We start from the raw sequence: 14,387 nt of genomic DNA, 5'->3' as shown, positions 1-14,387 counted from the left end.
ACTTCTGCTGCCAGTGTTCTTGTCCGCACGGTGAGCCACAGCCTCCCCCCCGCCTCTGCAGGAGACCCTCCAACACTAACAGGTAGGTCTCGTTCAGTCTCCCCTGGGGTCACTGCGCCTTCCCCTGGGTCCCGATGCGCACACTACTTTGTGTGTGCCCTCCAAGAGTGGAGTCTCTGTTTCCCCCTGTCCTGTCGAAGTCCTGCAGTCAAATCCCACTAGCCTTCAAAGTCTGATTCTCTAGGAATTCCTCCTCCCGTTGCCAGACCCCCAGGTTGGGAAGCCTGATGTGGGGCTCAGAACCTTCACTCCAGTGGGTGGACTTCTGTGGTATAAGTGTTCTCCAGTCTGTGAGTCACCCACCCACCAGTTATGGGATTTGATTTTACTGTGGTTGTGCCCCTCCTTCCCTCTCATTGTGGCTTCTCCTTTGTCTTTGGATGTGGGGTGTCTTTTTTGGGGTGTTAGAGTGTCTTCCTATCGATGACTGTCCAGCAGCTAGTTGTTATTCTGGTGTTCTCACAAGAGGGAGGGACAGAATGTCCTTCTACTCCGTCATCTTAGTTCCTAATCCCCAGGTCATTCTTACTAGCAGGAAAGTTTGGGAAAAACATGCCAGGATCCCTCCTTCCACAGGACTTTCCAAATGCTCTTCATTCTTCTTGGAAGTCTCCTCCTCCCTTCCCCTTCCCGCCATACCAGATTTACTCATCTCCCAACTTTCTACTCGGGCATGACATCAGCAGGAAAGCCTTTCTTCACAACCCCACCCCACCAACACCATGTTCAGGAAGTCTCCTTTGCCCTATGCTCTAATAGGACCACATTTCTTCCTTTCAACATACTCATCCAAGTTTAACATCATGCACTCACTGTGTGATTACTTGGTCATTGTCCCTCCTCTCTCTCTACCAGATTGTGATATTAGGTGCCATGTCTGTTGTCATTTATCATTGTTCCTACAATGTCTAGGCAGTAACTTGGTATCCATGAGAACTCCTCAATAATAATTAATACCTGAATGAATGTGGAATGAATTAATGAATGAATTGACTCTTAAAATTGACAGGAGATTTTGGAGGTTAACAAATTATAAACTTGACAGAGTTATTTAGCCTCTACCTGGATATTTTTAGTGCTGGGCAATCTGTTCCACTGCTGGATAGTGTTAGAAAATCCATTTTTCTATTAAATTCAAAACTGCCCCCTTGTACCTTCCTACCAATGCTTACAGTTCAGCCTTGTTGGAAACACAATCAGCCTGTTTCCCCTTAATGATATTCCCTTCTAATATTTGAATACTTTAAGCATGTGTCCCCTCTCTTTTCTTCTCCAACATGAGTAAACACATTTGCTTGATTTGACATAGTTCTCAGACTTAACTATCCCCTCCTCAGTTTGAGCACACTCTAATGAACACAGAAATAAGACAGAAACGACAGAGCCATGAAACTCTCACGTCTTCAGCACAGTAGCTTTAAATCATTACTTTGAGAAGATGAAATTGTTTTCTTCCTTCTACCAGTTACAGTCTAAATTACAAAGTCATTGAACAACTAAACAGCAATATCTCCAAGAAGGATTGTACCTACCAGGCAATGAATCCACAGGGCACACGGGATTTATTACAAGTGCTTTTATTGGAGCAATTTGTTGACAAATGCCCAAGAAGGAGTATAGAGTGATCAGTAATAATAAAACCTTATGGAGATCATTTCCCCAAATGCCGTCTGGGAGAGAAACTGATCCAGATTCCTTAACCAAAGGTAGGTTTTCTGTACATTTCCACTGGCAGTTTTTATATGTCATCTCTGGAGAAATTTCAGGTGTTTCAAATCTAAACCTATATCAAAGCTGTTATTTATAAAAACAGCAAAAGAGTTCTATTTATCTCTATTCACTAATCCTAGCCAGCAGCTGAAAAGAATTGGAGTTTAAATCCTATTACTCTCTCATAGCCCCTATCCCCCAGGCTACAATGTCAAACTGATACAATTACTTGTGGAATGAGTGAGGAGGCTGTCACGCTGACCAACTGTTTCCACTGCTCAGGAGAAGGAGACAGGAGAATTACATGTCCTTCTCATAGCTGGAAACCTTTCCAAGGGTCACTTTTACAGGTTGCCCCAAAAACCAGAGGCAGAAGGACCATGTCACTGCTTGGCTTTGGGCCCAGGAGGTCAAGTGTCACTTAAGACAGAGTATTAAGAGCTACTTAAGAGTGTGTTTTAAGACAGTGATGCTTAACTTACAGTGAAATATGGCAGTAAATGACAGCCTGCAATTTGTACATAATCAAATTGCTCATGGGGTCAGGACAATGCAGGATAATACTGAGCCAGTATTTTTAAGCTGAGAAAATTAGGGACAGAGCTGAGACACTGGCTATAGGAATAAAACGAAAGTATTTATAATAAAAAGAATCCACAATCAGAATTGAAAAATATTGGAATTGGAAATACTTGATATCTATCTATCTATCTAATCTATCTTGCTTTTTATTTAGAAAATTTTAAACATTTACATAATTAAAAAGTCAAAACTAAATACAAAGTTATTTTCAAAGAGTTCCCACTTTTATCCCATTTCCATCCCTGTATGCCTACTCACCTCCCATAATCATTTTCATTTGTTTCTGTTTATACTTCTGTGTAACCTCTTACCAAAAAATTATACATATATATATATATACATATAAAATTTATATTTCACTTATCAATATATCCTGGAAATCACTATCACTTCATTATTTTTCACAGCTGCACAACTGCATGGTACTACGTTGTGTGAAACTACCATAGTTTATTCAATTAGTTTCTTAAGAATGAACATTTATGTTGTTTCCAATATTTTGTTTATACAAATAATGCCACAGTGATGAATCTTCTGCATGTGTTTTCATTTTTGTTTTTCATGTTTGTGGAGTGTATCTTCTGGGTAAAATTCCCAGCAGAGAAGTGCTTTGTAAAAAGGCAAAAAAAAAAAAAAGGTATAGATGATCTTATTTGCAAAGCAGAAATAGAGACACAGACGTAGAGAACAAACATGGATACCAAGGGGGAAGGTGGGGGGGGGGGATGATTGGGAGATTGGGACTGACATATATACACTATTGATACTATGCATAAAATAGATAACTAATGAGAACCTACTGTATCGCACAGGGAACTCTACTCAATGCTCTGCGGTGACCTAAGTGGGAAGGAAATCCAAAAAAGAGCAGATATATGTATACTTATAGCTCATTCACTTTGCTGTGCAGTAGAAACTAACACAACATTGTAAAGCAACTATACTCCAATAAAAATTTAAAAAAATAAATAAAAAGGCAAATGCATGAGAAGTTGTGTTAGGTATTGCCAAATTTTTCTCCATGAGGTTGCACCACTTTGCACTCGAGAGAGGAAATGGTTTTGAGTGGCTGAGTGTGGGAAGGAGGCAAAGGAAGAGAACTCTTTTCTAATGTCCCTACAAACCTCTTTGCCCTGTCCAGGCTTGCCCTGTGATTAAACCTCTATTGTCAAGAATGTTTTCCCCTAAATTTGTCGTTTTACATTAGGAAGCCACTGATAACTAGACCTGAAAAACTGGTGAGCCCACCACTGTTCTACACTCCCAGGACTCTTCTCTCCAACTGCAGCCTCTTCCCAGGCTAGGCCAACACAGAGACGAGGAAAAGCTCCTTAGAGCCATCGCCATCATGAATACCTATCTTTACTGGCCAGTCACTACATGCCACACCCTGTGCTAAGCCCTCTGTTTGTGCTCCAGACTCTAACCTTCCTCTGCTTCTCAAGGACTTTCCTTTCCCTCAGTTCCGTCTTTTATGTTTTATAACAGCAACTTCTGCACCACGACTCTGCCACCCACACTCCTACTCCACTGGCTATTTACTATCAATTCTATACAACACCTCCATCTTTAAAAAGGAAAATAAAACCCCCTGGAGCCTTATCTGTCTCAAGTTACTATTTTTTGCTCTCTTCTTGGCCCAATTTTCCAGAAGTGTTATCTCCACTCCCTCATCCCCTACAGCACAACTTAATCCACTGCAGAACGGATTCCTCCTCCAATATGTCACTCAATCTTCTCTGACCAGCAAACATCACATTGCCTGTTCCTGTGGATGTTTTTCTCTCATCTCCATTATTCTTTGGCAATTTTCAACACTTCTGAGCCTCTTCTACGAGCTTTAGACTCACATATCTTATTGATGACTTGCCAGCTCTACTCTGTCTCTTTAGCAGCATCTCAATACAGCATGTCCAAAATGGAACTCCTGATTCTCCTCCCTAAACCTATGTCCCCAACACTAGGGGACAGCCTTAATTTTGCCATTTTCTTAAATTCCCACATGAAATTCATGAGTAAATCTGATTGTTCTGCCTTAAATTGTTTCTGCAGTAGGTTGCATCTCCCCACTTCCCCTGCCTCTCCTGGAGGCCATCTGGCATGATCTCTTGCCTGAACTACTGCAACATGCCTAGTCCTCCCTCCTTCACTGCTGCCCCTCAGTCCATGCTCCACCAAACAGCCAGAAAGATGTTAAATATAAATTAGGTCAAGTGACTGTTCATATCTTGCCATTACTATCATCAAGTCATATGACTATCCTTACTATCAGTAGCTTCCCCCCCACAACCCCCCACCCCTGCCGGTACGCTGGCCTCTTACTGCTGTGGCCTCTCCCGCTGCGGAGCACAGGCTCCGGACGCGCAGGCTCAGCGGCCATGGCTCACGGGGCCAGCTGCTCTGCGGCATGTGGGATCTTCCTGGACCGGGACACGAACCCGTGTCCCCTGCATCGGCAGGCGGACTCTCAACCACTGCGCCACCGGGGAAACCCTATCAGTAGCTTTTAATTCAACTCAGAATAAGCAAACTCTTAAGGCCTTTGCATGTCTGGCCTTTGAATATTTCTCCAATGGTCATCTCATCCTACTTCTACCAGCTACATTGATTTTCTTTTTGTTACTCAGATGCACTTAGGTTCTTCTCTTCCACTCTACATAGTTAGTTTCTTATTCTCCTTTAAGAGTCAGCATAAATGCCACTTTTATAAGGAAGGCTTCTCTGACCTCCTTATAAAGGACATAGCTCCTGCCTTGTCCTCTCACTTTCATGTTTGTTTCCATCATAGTACCTATTGCTGTTTGCTGAGGCTTTTTGGCCACCTGCCTCCACTCTACGAATATCTTCTGATGTATCCCCAGCACCCACCACATTGCCTGATAAATGGTAGGCACTCAATAATACTTGTTGAATGAATGAATGAATTAATGGATGAATGTAAACTCTACAAGAGCAGGGACCATTTCCGCCACATCCACACCAGTGCCCTCACTGCCTTGCACAAAAGAGAAACTCAATAAATATGTGCTGAAATAATTATTTAACCCCTATCTTAGAGCCAAGCAAACTGAGATTTACAGAGTTTAAGCAACCTCTCCCTGATCACACAGGGAGTAAAGAGACAAAGCCAGGACTTAAACCCGAATGTCTGACAACTCAATCCTTGAAATGTTAGTGCTGGAAGGGACTTTGGAGAGTATCTTGTCTAACAGCTTGATTTTACAACTGAAGAAAATGAAGTTCAGGATGGTTTACAAGAAAATGAATAACCCTACATTTCTGTGGGTTTCACTTTATTTAAACTGCTGGTGAAAAGTGACTTATATTGCAGGAAGACAAACCATTCTTATTTACACTCAAAATGTCAAATCCCATTTGCACTCAGAATACCATCACCTTGCAAAAGCTCTATCAACTTAACCTGCACAGAAAATAAAAGCTAAAAGCAGAATATGAGGAGACCTGGAATATTAAATCCACTGTCTTTTCTCTGCAGCCTTGATCAAACACCCTGATTTGTTGCAACCATTCCAAGATGGAAGTGTTTTGAATTCTAAAATAGCTTAGCACCAAATGTGTCATAATTATCTGAAACTATATTTAGAATGACGAAGTTTGCCATGAAATCTAAAATATGCTTCAAATGTCAGTCTTATTTTTAATTAATATGCCAATCCACCTTTGCAATAATCAAGCTTTACAGGCTCCCAGTGTTGGATAACTTGGATGCTAGCTGTGTGTGTCTTTTTAATCTCACAATTATGATAATGTAGTTCTCACACAGATCCTTCCTTCTCCTACAGATTGTCAAAGGAAATGTGATTTCATCCCAGTGGTATATTTTGTCTAGAAAACCAATGATTTGAAATGAAGTGTCTTGTCGTACCGGCCACAAGTTAACAAAATCATTTTAACAGCACCACATTTACCATTCTTATGATCTGAAATTTGTTGTAAGAGGGCAATATGTTATAGTGCTTTAGTCCACCTCTTTCTTTCTATTTAAATTCTAGGGTAATAGAAATGGAAGCCCCAGATTTTAAACAAATATGCATTTTATTTTTTAAAGTGGATAATGAGTTTTAAAACATTGGCCAAATATAAAATGCTTCACTCATTTCATACTCTTTAGGTATCTTCTGTGTTTTCCACTGAATTTTTAATATTTAATATTTGATAGAAAAAATGTTAAATAGTCATGTGGAGCCCCATAACACTCCTGTTACCTTCTCAAATTGCACTGTATGAACAGAAAGCTTATCTGCTGATATTGACTTTCGTACCTTTACAGACTCATTTGGTGCGAGAGACAACAATTTGCTGGGGGTTTCACACACAATACGTGTGAACTGAACTGGTGTCTTGAGACTTTTCTGCCATTGCAAATAGTAAGATATCAGTTGTAGACTAAGTAAGGTTGCCACGAGAAACAAGAAAAGTACACAACTGAGAGTGTTTAGAAACTTTTCTTAGCAACTTGACATAGTAGTTTTGTTTCACCTATAAAAACTTAGGCGTGTATTTTGTGTATTTTTGTTTACTAGTAATTTACTTTTATTGTATCTTAAAACGGTACTCCTCAACAGTTTGGAAATTCAAAAACTGCTACTTCCCCAGTGATGGTTTGAAAATCACTGTCACAGACAAATGTCTTAGTTTACTTGTTACAAAGAACCATGTCACTAGGAATAGAGACTACAAACAAACCCCAAAAAACCTTCAGTGCGTGTGAGAAGCCATTGGTGTATGTTGTCAGCTCAATGATACTCACTTGGTTCTTGCTCAGCTGACCTGAAATAAAACAGGCAACCTTCGGACTCAGGTCTCCTGTAGCATCACGGTGTTGCCAAGAACAGGAACTCCAAGCAGTCATTTGGTAACAATCCTCATGATTATAAAGCAGAAAGGCATTGTTCTGTCCTCAGGTCATAATGTAGACTTCAGATCTCTCATCTGATGTGGCTGAATATCTGTTCACCCTTTATGACCTTTAAGGAGACAATAACACAGTCTGTATTAGAAGAGTATAGAATGCTTTTAAATACTTTTAAAAGCACCTGTTGGGGTGTTTACTTATAAATTTATCAGTAAATATCCAATGCATACACCTCATATGTGCCAGATAAGACACTAGGTGCAAAAACCTTGCCCTCCTGGACCCTGCTAATAGAGAAATCAGATACTAAGCAAGCAATTACATAAATAAATTGAAGATTAAAACTGTGATAAATGCTGTGCAAATTTTAGGGAAATTATACTATGAAATTTATAGCAGATGGAATCTGACCTTTAAAGGATTGGGAAAGACTTGCCCAGAGGATACGTTCTTTAGCTGGGACCTGAGGAAGACTAGGAAAGCAGTGAAGAGTGACAGGGAGAGCTGTCCAGGCAGAGGAAAACTAGGTCACTTCTTGCTTCCGTAGAGCCTGTTTTATTGTGTGTGTATTCACTTCTTAATGGAAAACACTGGACCCACATAATTATACAGTTGAACCCTGAACAACACAGGTTTGAACTGCATGGGGCCACTTATACGTGGATTTTTTTCAATAGTAAATACTATCGCACTACTACACTACACTATGATCTAAGGTTGGTTGAATCCACGGATACAGAGGAACCTCCAATAGAGAGGGCCAATGACGATAAGTTAAACGTGGACTCTTTTGACTGCGTGGAGAGTGGATGCCCCTAACTCCATGTTGTTCAAGGATCAACTGTACTTTAAACATTAAAATCTTGCTCTTAGCTTCCACATATCCCCTGAACTCTTTTTCTGATATTTCCCCCATCAACGTCCGTCCAGCCCTAAAATGCTACTTAGAGTAGTGCTATACCAGCAAGCATGGGCAGGACTAGGGTTTTCCTTTCATCTATACAGCTTCTAAAACCTGTGCTTCCACAAACTCTCTTTGCTCCAGCTTTCAGTCGCTGCCTCTCAAATCCCTGCCCCCAGTAAGATTCATAATGTGCAATGAACTTCAGCCTGACAGTTCCCATATCTCAAGCTCTTGCTCCATTTGGCCTGGGTGGGATCATTTCTAGTTACAGAGGGGGATCACATGACCCAGGCTAGGCCATTTGAGCAGTGCACTTTCCTGATGCATTGTGGCAGGCTTATAAGAACCAACAAAAAAGATGAACGTTTCCAATACAGTAGAAAAATGTATGAGAGATGGAGAGAAACAATTTTTGATTATGTTGTTTCAATCTCCTACACAGACTTTCTTTTTTCTTGAAATATATTTGACATATAATGTTGTAAAAATTTAAGATATACAACATGTTGATACAATACATTTATATATTGTAGCATGACTGCCATCGTAGTGATAATTACCACCTTCATCACATCACATAATTATCGTTTCTTTTTAGTGGTTGGAATAATTATGATCTAGTATCTTAGAAAGTTTGATGATTATAATATAATACTGTGGTCTATATTTACTATACTGCACATTAGATCTCTAGGACTTATTTATTACTAGTTGCAATTTGTACCCTTAAACAATACCTCTCATATCCCCCCTCCCAGCCCCCGGTAACCACCATTTTACTCTCTATTTTTACAAGTTTGGCTTTTTTTAGATTCCACATATAAGTGATATTATACAGTATTTGCCATTCTTTGTCTGATTTATCTCACTTAGCCTAATGTCCTCAAAGTCCATCCATGTTGCAAATGGCAGGATGTCCTTTAATACAGACTTTCTCGAAGCCAGATGTATCCCTGGAATTTTTCATTAAATGAGATAATGACTCTCCTCCCCTTTTTTTTTCTTAGTGAGTTTTCGGGTTAGGTTTTCTTTCATTTGCAAATCAGAGTCCGAACTTTCATGTATCTATAGCCTATGTCAGTCTTCTGATTCAGGTATTAGCAGCAGGTGTGTGAAAAGCAATGACCAAAGTCCTGAAGTGTCCAACAGAAGGCTATCACACTCCAGGAACAGTGAGGTGTCAATTCACTCCAGCTAAAGGCTACCAGGTACACATCCGTGGATGAACAAGTTGGGGGTTTATTAGCAAAGGAGAACACCCACCACAAGGAACTGTGGGTATCTCAATAAGAGAGTATTAGAAAGGACTTACGGTATTTTGAGGCAGGGTCTAAGGAAGTAGGGGCTCTCTCTGGATTGAAGGCTGTCTGAAACAATTCTCAATTGGCAACAATTCTCAATAAATTGTACCTATAAATAAGGCAGACTAGAGTGAGCTGTAATTGGAAAAGAAGTAGCAGTCCTTCATATTAGCCAAGAAAGGGGATGTTTGGTACTCTGTGGATTACACGGTGATTTTTTTTCTCTCTGTGCTCAACAAAGTTATGAAGTGGGCTCAAGTTTTCTCATTTTATCACGGGCTGAGAGCGCTCTTGCCTGATGCTTGTGTTCTGTGAGATTGTTTATGTCCAACAGGAGAATAGCATGTCCAGCTGTGAGCACCAGCCCAGCTTCTAACAACACTGAGGACTGGCTGTGAGTATCAGACCAGCTCCTGGATGCCAGGGTCTGCTGTTCTTCTCTTTCTTGTAAGGTAAGAGACGCAGAATCACAGTGTAAGGCGTCTAGACCCCTTTTAGGTTGAAGTCGGCACTTCTGTTCCCAGAAGCCACTCTTTGCACAGGCAGAATAGGAAGCTTTCCTCCTCATTTTGTTTGCAGAGGGCTAAGAAGGATTTGGTAAAACACATCAATTTTTCTGCGGCTGAATAATAATGACAGAATTCCCATTAACAAGGATCAAATTTTCTCACTGCTTAATGAGAGAAATGTCATAAAATTCAAATTCCCCCAGTAAAGGCAACACGTTATTTAACTCTGTCATCTCCCAGTATAGAGATGGTGACCCACAAGACAGACAGCATTTTGATGATTACTCCAAAAGGAAGTATGAAGGAATCTCATTCCTTGACTCGGCATAGCATGCATGCAGGAATCCTAAGTTCTTCTTTCCCACACAGGGGGTGACCTCCTTTCCCTTGATGATTCCCCATTCTTCTCTCCCACCTACCACACAAGGGACCACCAGGAGGTTAAAGACAGAGAGAAAGGGCAGTTTTAAGCCCAGAGTAGCTCACCTAGGAACCAGGAGGCCGAGCTTCCACCTCAAGGAAATGTAGCTCCGTGCTTCGTGACCTGCACTGCAGAGCTGTCAGCAAATGCAACAGGTTTGCCAAACCCAGTCTTTCTCCCACAAAGTTTAGGGGCCTGTACGGCTACTCCTGTATATATTGCAAACATATCTCTTTAACTTCCACTAAGCACTTTGACTTCTTTCCTTCCTGCTGTAGAACACATCATAATGCCACAGTAATTTCCCTTCTGAATAGTCCTTTGCCCTCAATAATGACATCAGGCCAGAACACATGGGAAAGTATTGGAATAATTTGATTTCTACCAGAAGGTTCTATCCCTCTCCTGTCACCTCTCATTTTCCTTCTGCTCCTGAAACAGGTTATCAACCCTTCTTAGCCATATTTCTTCCCACTTACCCTACGAAGAAAAGACTGGGGTTGGAAGACCCAAGTGTGATTTATTTTCTTTCTTTTATTGCCAGAAAGATCTAGTCATACTGTATGACCCATTTCATCCTCTTTAATCTTTCTTTCTAATTAGTCTCCACAAACTGGAAAGTAAAGGATTCACTCATTCATTTATTCATTCAACAACAAACATTTATTGCTAGGCACTCAGTGAATGAGACTGATATCAGATAGTTTCTTGATAAATAAAGGGAATAGAAAGGCGTCTGTGAGCCCTGGACATAACAGGTGGTGGGTTGGAGGTCCTCATGAAGGGAGACAAGGGGCAAAGAAAGGAGATTATTGTCTTTCATTACCTTCCCAATCATGCCCTTTTGGGATGCTCAGTCCCAGCACTTCCAGTCGCGTCACTGTGAGCCAGTGAATGCAAAACTTTTAGGGAAGAGACTTAACTCATGATCCTTAGGATATGAAGACTCTGGTTCCAGCCACTACTGAAGTGACCTGGAGAATTTCCACATTTTCATTTGAGAACATGGGACAGTTAATGTGCTACTGCGGAAATCAAAACTAAACACTAAAAAATGCAGCTCTGAAATAGTGTAGTCCAAGAAACTCTGAGGTTTGGACTGAGATATGTTTGTTGTAGGATAAGAATAGGTATGTTAATCTCATGCAATTTTATCCTTTGGGTTTCTCTGGCATTTTTAAGTGAAGTGATCTTATTTTCAATAACCTTAATAAAATGTGAGTTTGAGAGAAGCATAAAAAAATCCGTATTTCATCCCAGGTCAGTGTTCTGCTCTATTTTAATTTTTAAGGCAGTGTGAAGAAAAGAGGTTCAAAAAATAAAACAAAGAACGTTTCTGCTAATGGTGAAAACTGATGTGCAGTGGGGTATGTATTTTGAAGCACATGAACTTCCAACATAAATGAGATTTTTGTAGCTTGCCCCTAGGTAGTAAAAAGGTTACTGTAAAAATTGTTTAAGCTGTCCTCAAAATTATAATATATTTAGAAAGAAAAAATGAAACTTGTACTGTAAACTTTTGGGGGCTCAGTTGTTGGTATGTGATCATATGTGTGCTTTTTTTCAGTTTTATATTCTTTATTTATACAGAAAATTATAGCATTGTAGGTATCTGAAAGGGAGAAACCACAGAGAGCTACAGTAAGAAATACCCAGCTATGTAAATCAGTTTCAATCTGCCTCTTGCCTATATCTGCCACATTTTAGTCTGCCCGTGTTTCTGCTATTCATCTACTGTTGGGGAAAACTCCCACTGGTATCTTACACAATGTCCACAGGTATTATAAATATCCTTTCATTTTTCTCCACTGAGGGATAAAGCACGGGGTCAATTCAAAGTCAATCTGAAATTTTTAAGGCAGGCATGTATATCATTTGCATACAGAGCAGCAAGCTGTCCTTTACTTAGGGAAAGATTTACAGATACTTTAAAATCAGGCCTAATCTATAAAACAAACAAGCACAAAGCTAAAAGCAAGCCGAGAGAAAGAAACACAGAGAGAGAGGACAGATCAAATTGTAACAGCTTTGAATGTTTGTCACAGAAGAAAATTCTTTCTGTAAGTTGCTTTTGGTTGAGAATCCAAAAGCCCCAAGTGAACTAAATTGGGGACCATGATGTGGGAGTGCTCAGGAGTGACTCTGAGCTGCTTGGCATCATTTAATTGTAACTTAAGTTACCACCATAAAATGTAGGTTTCAGGAACTGATTGGTTGGGAGGTTTTGTTGTTGTTACTTAAATAAAATCTTTTCAATTATCTTTGGCTGGATCATTGCACATTTGCAGCTTGTTTCGCTCAAACAGAACTTATCTGTAAATGTCATCCTCTGAAAGTCATTCTTCTTCTGCTCACCCTGAGGAAAAATTACAGTATCCTAGGAGAAGCCAGAGCAGATGACCAGGACACTGGCGCATGCCCTGCTCCCAGGACTCAGTCATGAAGATCACTCTCTCAGACCCCCTAAGGGAGCTGCCTGCTTGGCCAGAAATCAGAATGAAAGAGCTACGAAAACAAACCACAGTTAGTCAAAGTGAGTCAGTGGCTGAGTGAACACAGTTTTGGTGCCGCCGGACCCTGGAGACACCAGAACTGGCTGTTACTCTCCCCAGGACTTTCTCTACCTGCATCCTCACCCCTCAGTCCACCAATGGCCATGCTGAGGTTGAGCCTTTTACTCTTCTCAGGACATTTCATGGCCTCTCACACTAGTCCTGATTTAAACCCATTTTGCAAAAAGAATCAGCTTTTCACAACTTCTAAGGCCTCGGCCTAAAGGGTAAACTCCTAGAAGCAAACGATTAGTCTTTTAACAACTACCAAAAAATACTTTAAAAAAAAAGTTGTCATTATAAATGACAAAAAATATACAATTATTACAATCACCAAAAAACCTCCCATAATTACATAATTACAAAAAAAAAAAAAACAAAAAACAAAAAAAGGAAAAGAGCCCTGACAGTTTGGTTTCATACTGGTAGGCATGAGGGAGTCTTCCTAACATCCTCCAAACATTATCTGGGGCATTGTTTCCGAAACATGCTCTGGAAGTGCTGTTTTCCTTGAGCTGTTAGTAGGTATTTCACACACACACACACACACACACACACGCCCACACACACACACACGCACACACACACGCGCGCGCGCACACACACACATACACAGGCACAAAGTTTAAAAGTCTAGGGGAAAGAGAATTTCCATGAGGTGTCAATATGTTTATGTGAACCCTGGATCTCTAAAATACAAATAGTATATATAATACATCATTTCCCAAACCTATTTGTCCACAGAAATCTTTTCTGAAGCATGCGCCTACATATAAGCCTTTTCTCTTTGGCCACATCAACTCAGCCATGAGACAATCGGGTGCAAGTACGTTTTCAGCATCACTGCTTTAATTTTTCAAGACACTTCCTTGAACACCACATCACATGCCCTTCCATTCCTACCTCTTGTCCATCATCCTCCTAATCCCACTCGAATCATTTCAGCTGGCTCCCTCTGTTTTCGAGACTTCACTCAGGCATGTTCTCTTCAAGAAGTTTCTCTGACTTTTCACAGTTTCCACCCTGTATTAGCTTATAGGCTACTGTCATAAATGACCAACAACTGAGTGGCTTATAACAACATAAATATTTTATTTTTTTTTGCGGTACGCGGGCCTCTCACTCTTGTGGCCTCTCCCATTGCGGAGCACAGGCTCCGGACGCGCAGGCCCAGCGGCCATGGCTCACGGGCCCAGCCGCGCCGCGGCATGTGGGATCCTCCCAGACCGGGGCACGAACCCGCGTCCCCTGCATCGGCAGGCGGACTCCCAACCACTGCGCCACCAGGGAAGCCCGACAACAGAAATGTATTCCCACATGATTCTAGACGTCAGAAGTCTGAAATCACGGTGTTGGTGGAACCACACTCCCTCTGAAGGCACCAGGGGAGAGGCCTGTCTTGGCTCTGCCAGCTTGGTGGCTGTAAGCATTCCTTAGCTTTTGGCAACAAAACTCTTTCCACCTCCATCCTC

This window comes from Tursiops truncatus, chromosome 6 (assembly GCF_011762595.2).
Source record: "Tursiops truncatus isolate mTurTru1 chromosome 6, mTurTru1.mat.Y, whole genome shotgun sequence".
Lineage (NCBI taxonomy): Eukaryota > Metazoa > Chordata > Mammalia > Artiodactyla > Delphinidae > Tursiops > Tursiops truncatus.
Note: the sequence above shows the minus strand (reverse complement) of the source record.